General features: G+C 35.9%; 1 long non-coding RNA gene across 1 annotated transcript; it reads left to right on the top strand.

The window, feature by feature from the left end:
- The first annotated feature begins 838 nt into the window (after positions 1-838).
- On the top strand, positions 839-1,772 carry LOC149212021 (uncharacterized). Its single transcript, XR_016250200.1, has 3 exons — positions 839-1,140; positions 1,239-1,300; positions 1,409-1,772. It is a non-coding gene; the product is annotated as an uncharacterized LOC149212021 (long non-coding RNA).
- Positions 1,773-7,400: the final 5,628 nt, after the last annotated feature.

Below are 7,400 nucleotides of genomic sequence, written 5' to 3'. Positions count from 1 at the left end.
GTCATTTTACTTCGTACACAATATATTAATATTTTTCATTTAAAGAAAATTGCTATGTATATTTTTTACTTCGTACAAAGTATATTAATGTTTTTTATTAAAAAATATTACTATGTATATTTTAACCATTGTTGGGTAACGAATGATATGGAGAATTTGGTCTCGAATAGGCAAAGGCATTGAAGGCATTGTTACCTAATCGATTAGCTATATTTCAACCAATATTATCGACGATAATTAATTGTTTCGATTTCTTTTCGTTTATATTAATGATAGTTAATTTTAGCAATGGTTTAAAAAGGGTAAAGCTATGCTGATAAAGTTGTTAAATTGAAATTGGTTAATTAGAAAAGTTGTATTTTGTTTTGAAATAATAATTGTTGTATTAAATTTAGGTTGTTTAATATATTTGTGTTAATTTAGTAATACAGTGTGACATATTTGCTAATTAATAAAAGTTCATAAAAAATAAAAAATATAAATATAAAATTATTTACTCTTTACCATAATACTATATGGTCAAACTTGACAAATGAAATGTAACACTTGTAACTCTTTGTTTTCATTATGCTTTTGACTTTACACAAATTAAAGTGTGATCATTTGTTTAAATCATATAATGTAATTTGTCATTAGAGCTGGGTTAAGACCTGAAGAGGTCACTGTCAGGCCAGTACACATGTTATTACATAGCTCTATTTATATTACGAAGCAACACGTCTCCTACCAAATATGATTCGATTCATGAACCTTAAACTATTTTGCATATTGCTCTTTGGTGAATTGCGTAATCTTCTAAACTGCAATCACTTATTCGTCCTTGCGCTTCCATGTTACATTAATGGCTGTGGTCAACTCGGTCTAGGTGCTAGTGCTCCCTTGTTGGTGGTTTTAATACGATATTGTTCCGACTGCAACTTAGGATTCCCTCCAAAATCAACGACCTCAGTGCAGATTTGGGATCAGACATATATGATGAATCCTCGGGGTTCTAAACCTTCGGTTAGGTGTATACTTCGTCTCATTTCTTCCTTACAAGCTATGACTCCGGCTTTTGTTGTAGAGTTTCACCTCCTCCTCTTTTCCTCCTCAAGAGTTGTGGATTCTGATGTTGGCTGCAAGGTTTAATCTCTTTAATAGGTAAATGTGTTTTCCCATATTTGAGGTTTGGATTCATTATTCTATGCTTATTCACTATCTTATATACATCAATTAATGTTTGATTCTTCCTCCATCAGGGTGCGGGCTTCATGATGCTCTCTTCAACTGCGGAAGATTTCCTTGGTCCAGCCTAATCCAGGTATAAGACCTTTCAAAAAGGTTTTCCTCTGTTATTGTTGCTTTAACATTTTTACATATTTGTTTTAGCTAAGGGCTCTAATCCCTGTCCTTTTTATTGGAGTAGCAGAATCTTGAGGTGCCATGGCGAAGGATGGATGGAGCCCTCACTTAGATTCTAGTTTGCGGCAACCTCCGGGTATCTTAAACTAATAGGGTCCTTTGCTCAGTTAAAGAAATGTATAGGTTTCAACCCATTGTTAAATCTTGTATATATCCACTTACCATAACTGCTTCCAGGTTTCTTTAACATTCTCGACCCTTGGGGTCTGTAATTAAAAAGCGGTTGAAATGACCTCTGGTCTTTTGAGCAGTTTTGTTTAAAATGGAAAGTTATGTTAGCCTATAATTGGTGATTTGGTCTTGAAGGACTTTAATGAGGGTTTGGGCTTTCAAGCCCTGACCTCCTTTTCGGCTTGATACTGTTATATACATCCCTGTTTAATGAAATAATAATTCTATTTAACTTCATTCATTTACTCCTACATTGCTACGGGAGGCAGCATCCTCAACACTATACCTCTTTGTGGGTTAATGTTATTTAGCTGATCCGTCGTGTATATGGTTTCATACTACTAATGCCAATTTTTGTTTTTCGGTTATGCATTGTTGCAATAGTTGATTTTCTGAAGACAGAGGATTCCTCGGGTCTTCTGTCAAGAATTCCTTCAAGTTCTTGAACGCTAAATTATTTATTCTCATTTGCATTTTGTCACCTGTTTATAACAAAACTAGTTTTCAATGTGTAAAGTCTATTGCTTTGTTAAAAATGTTGTTGTGTATTTGTTTAGTAGTTTAAGGAAAAACAAGGTATCGAGTATTCTAGTGAATCACTCAGAATTTGTAGCACTTAGACTCGGGCTAGCCTCCTTCTATTTAGGGTTTATAGTTATTGGTTCTATGAGATGATATTGCGGTTTATTCCTCTGCTTTGGCCATCTCCGACAGTAAGCTTGTGTTTCTTTATTACAAGATCATATGTATAGATATCTCTGTACCTGAGGCTATTAATTATTTAGATGGTATTTCTCTATTCTTTTCCTGCCAATAATTAATATTGTCTTCAATCTTTTTCGGTTTATCTAGGAAAGAAATACAGTACACTGACTATAGTCTTGGTCTGTAATCATGCTAAGGATTTACTTATCTCTGTGGGTAATGTTTATAAAAATTCATCTGATAATAACAGAGAGAGTTATCTATCCAATTCCTAATTGTATGACTTTTTTAGTAAGCAAAACTCATATCTATATACATGCCGAGGATTTACTTATCTTTGTTAGTAATGTTTATAAAAATTCATCTAATAATAACACAGAGAGTTATCTAGCCAGTTCCTAATTGTATGACTTTTTTAGTAAGAAAAAATAATATCTATATACATGAATAAGACCTAACCATTTACACACACACACACACACATATATAGCAGCTTTCAGGATAAATGTCTAGCAATTAAGTAGAATATTTCTTCCACTTATCTGGACCATTGTTTCCTAGATTTTCTTCTATGTTATTCCACAACCAGAACTTGCTCCTAGTTTCTTTTCCTCCCAACCATTATTCCAAAGAATCTCCCCCAGAGTTGTTCCTGTGTTCAGGAACATATTCTATGAGGAATTACAGTCTCACTGCTATCTAGTCCTAACCTGACATAGCCATAACAAAACTTCCTAACCCTTCAGCACAAATCTCTTCCATCTCAGATACCCTTATCCTATTGATATTCTTGAATAAATCCTCAAGAAATAAGTTGGAACAAGTCACTGTTTCTCAAACTAATTAATAAGTAAAAATAGCATTTACCAATAATTGTAGTAAAAATAACATTTACCAATAGTTGTTGCTTTATTTTAAAAAATATTTATATTATAGAAACAATCTCTTATAGTTAAGAAAATAAATAGTTTGTTTGTTTTGTAGTAAAATAAAATATTTACATGACCTGGGGATATCTCATACACAATTAAAATAATAATTAAAATATTGAGATGATGAAAGTTGTCTGAGATATAGTTTATCACTTATTTTACTAATGAAAGATTTAAAACCAATGTGAAAGAATATTGATTTTCTAGAATGAACAATTTCTACTAAGAGAAAACAATGGGTACATATTACTTTTGCCGGTGTCATATGGTAGCATTCAAAATGTATGTTTTATTCTTAATCTCATTTGTATTCCCTATTATTGGTGATTATCTCATTTAGGAAATTATCTATAATTGTAAATCAATACAATGTATTATTACTCTGCGTAAACTTGAACTTGGGCCAAAGGATGATAAATCAGAAGAATCCTACTATTGTTGTATATTGGTTGCTTCAATAGTAGGTTTTGGATGATATTGTTTGCTTAAAGAGATATCTCCTTAATGTACTACAACCAATTGGCATAAGTTCTATCATAGTGCATAGTAATCTATATATTCATTTGTGGAGTAACTTAGAAATAACATAGTGTCCCATCTCCATGGAGTCCCATAGTTTGTCTATACATATCAAACAACGGTCGTGCCATATGCACACTCTTCTTAGTAATGAGAAATGAGATATTCTTGTCACCTACAATATAAGATGTTACAACTATTCAAAGGATGGTTCTTATGTTACCAACAATGGAAACTTTTATAATTCTATACCATCTAATGAATGTAGAATTTTTGCAGAAACTCCAATAGATCTAGAATTCTAGTTAAATTAAACACAAGTAATTTGTTGATATTCAAGAGAGGAGAGAAATAATTTGCTCCATAAAATAAATGTATTAAATTAATGAACAATATTAATACATGATCAACCAAACCTCTAAACCCAAAGGGAGGTGGTTATATAGAAATTATCGAATCTAGGAAATTAGGAAAAAACTAGTAAAAAACTAGAAAAGGCTAAGAAAAGCTAAAGGGAGGCCCAAAATAGCAACAATGATTCAAGACAACCTATGCCAACTATCAACCATGAGGAAAGCATGAGGAGGGTCGCATTTCCCAAGGAAGGAAACTTTAAAACATGCTAAAATGGTCTGGGGGACCAAATCCCTTGATTTAAGTAGGGAATCTTCATGTGGGGCGCCAATCCTCAAATAACTCAAGTGGATGAGATGTGGTTAGGTGTGAACATGCACTTAGATGTATAAATATTTTAGGAAAGTGGTTGGACCAATATTTCCATAATATTAATCCTTTAAAGGAAGAAAACAAGGGAAAGTTGGTCCACCGATTCAGTTTACAAAAAACCAAGTGTGAACATGATTTTTAGTGCATGTGGCTAAGTCAAGGATACTTAAGCTAAAAAATAAATGTAGATGTTAGGATTATATTCCAACACCACCCCTTCATCCTAACTCACTTAGGTGCTCAGATACAATAAATAAAAGATCCTCATAAAATGAAGAAAGAGGGAAAACCTCGTGGGAACACAACCCCCCCCCAAAAAAGAGGAAAAACGGGCTAAGTGGCCAGAAGGGCCTACTCAGATGTCTCCACCACTCCAAGCATAGCTCTTAGTTCTGAAAATTTCTTTTCAGTGAAAGACTTGGTGAAGATGTCTGCAACCTACTGCTTAGTGGGGCAGTACTACAGTGATATGACTCGGTCATGGATCAACTCGCGGATGTAATGCATGTGAATCTCGATGTTCTTGGTCCTTTGCCTCTGAACTGGATAAATTGATATCTGAATGGACCCCTAATTGTCACAAAATATGGCAATCGGAAGTGGATACTGAATACCAAACTCGGAGAGAAGCCCCTGCAACCAAACAGCCTGTGTAGCTGAATTCACTGCACCTCTATACTTTGCCTTGGCTGTAGATAAAGAAATCATGGATTTCTTATTGCTAGACCAAAAAAAAGGCCGTGAACCAAAGCTAAAAACATAACCATAGGTGGACTTGCGGTTTGTACCATCGCCAGCCCAATTAGAATCTATGTACCCAATCAGTGAAAGTCGGCAATCTACAGCATAAAAGATACCAAAACTAGAAGTACCTTTCACATATCTAAGGATTCTCTTTGAAGATTTCTAGTGAAGCTCATGGGAATCCTGCATATATCTGGAACAAAATCCTACTGAAAAATATATATTAGGTTGGGCGTGAGTAAGATACAACAAACTCCTAACCAACTGTTGATACAGTGTACTGTCCACCAAAGGTGTAGTACCTGCATCCTCAAATCTGATCCCCGAAAGAAAGGGAGATGCTGATGGCTTGCATTCTGTCATCTAAAATGGGACAAGTAGATATGATGCATACTTATACTATGCCATCTTGATCCCTAAAGTAGACTGAGAAACTTCAAGACCAAGAAAGTAGTGCAACAGTGACCCCAAATCTGTCATGGAAACTCGATCGTGCAATGTTGATTTTTCCGAATCAATAGCTGAGGTAAGGTTCCCTGTCATCAATAAATCATCTACATAAAGTACTATCAGAAAAAGGGAATCATCATGTTGCAGCAAATAAACATTCAGATTAGATTTGCATCGAATGAATCCAATGGAAAGCAGGGAAGAATCCATCTTTGCATACTAGGCTCTGGGAGCCTGTTTTAGACCATACAATGATTTCTTTAATCTGCAAATGAGGGAAGAGTTTTGAATGTATCCCTATGGCTACTCCAGATATATCTTCTCCTTGAGATCTCCATGAAGAAATTCACTCTTCACACACATGTGATGAACTTCCCATCTGCGAGAAGCAGTAATGGCTAAAACTAGTAGAATGGAGTCCATTTTTGCAACATGTGCAAATGTCTCTGTGTAGTTTATGCCATCTACCTGTGAGTATCCTTTTGCAACAACTCGAGATTTTTACTTACTCATCTCAACATTTGAAACCATATTTGTTCGATAGATCCATTGACATCGAACAAGCTTTATTCCTTTCGGAAGTGGAACCAAGTCCCATGTGTTGTTTTCCATGAGAGTAGAGTACTCTTCATCCATGGTAGCCTCCCAAAGCGGATTTCTAGTAGCATCAGAGTGTGACTGTGGATCTGAACCAAGTGTCATATAGCAATGGTTCAATGGTAGCTAGGGCTTGAGGAGCCGCAAAAAACTGTGATCTAGTCCTTCTCGCATCCGCAGGATCACCGACTAGTTCACCCGCATTTTGCAAGGTTTTCTCTGCCCAAGTTGGTAGCTAAGTTGGAGCAGCCGTGACCTACTCCTCATCCTCTGAATCAAACCGAAGAGGCTTCTTTCACGGCTACTTTAAAGTGCTCGAATAAGTTTCAGACTCCTCCTCATCAGTGGCAACAAGTGGTTCCTCGATAGGGTCTGTTGAAAAATCATACAGTGATTCTTCTTCAAACTTCACATTTCGAGCTATAAGGAACTTTTCAGTGTGAGAGTCCAAAAATTTATATCCTTTAACACTATCAGGATATCCAACAAAGATACATTCAACACTTTGAGGCTCCAAATCCTTCCTCTTATCTGTTGGAATGTGAGCCCATGCTCATGAACCAAAAATGCGAAAGTGTGACACTTTGGGTTTCTTATCAGTCCAACATTCAAATGGAGTGGTGCCTTTGAGTGCTTTGTGAGGAATACGGTTCTGAATGTATGCTGCACAATTAATAGCTTCAGCCCATAGCTTAGGAGCTAATGATTTGGACTGTAGCATACAATTGGTCATCTCTTTTAACGACCAATTTTTCCTCTCCGCGACACCATTCTGCTGTGGTGTATATGGCACTGTGTGTTGTAGCTATATACTTGCATCAATACAAAATTGCTGCACATATTTTTTGACATACTCCCCCCCATTATCAGTATGAAGTATCTTAATCTTACACGCAGACTCATTCTCAGCAAGTGCTTTAAATTCTATAAGGCATTCAGATACTTCCGATTTTAATTTTGTTGGGTGTGGAGCCTGATTATCTTTCGTATTCAAAGGTATCACCGCATTGGACCCTAGTTCGAAATGGGGTGGCAATTCTACCCATAAAATATTCGCTGCAGGGGGGGTCCAGGAGGGGGCAGCTATTAAATTTGGGGAGCCCCCCCTAGCGGGGGGTTTCAGGGGCAACACCCCTGAAGCTAAGAATAGATATA

This window comes from Pinus tabuliformis, chromosome 1_1 (assembly GCF_031772625.1).
Source record: "Pinus tabuliformis cultivar Carrire ecotype Pingquan chromosome 1_1, CPIR1, whole genome shotgun sequence".
NCBI lineage: Eukaryota > Viridiplantae > Streptophyta > Pinopsida > Pinales > Pinaceae > Pinus > Pinus tabuliformis.
This window is presented reverse-complemented; position numbering and strand designations above follow the sequence as displayed.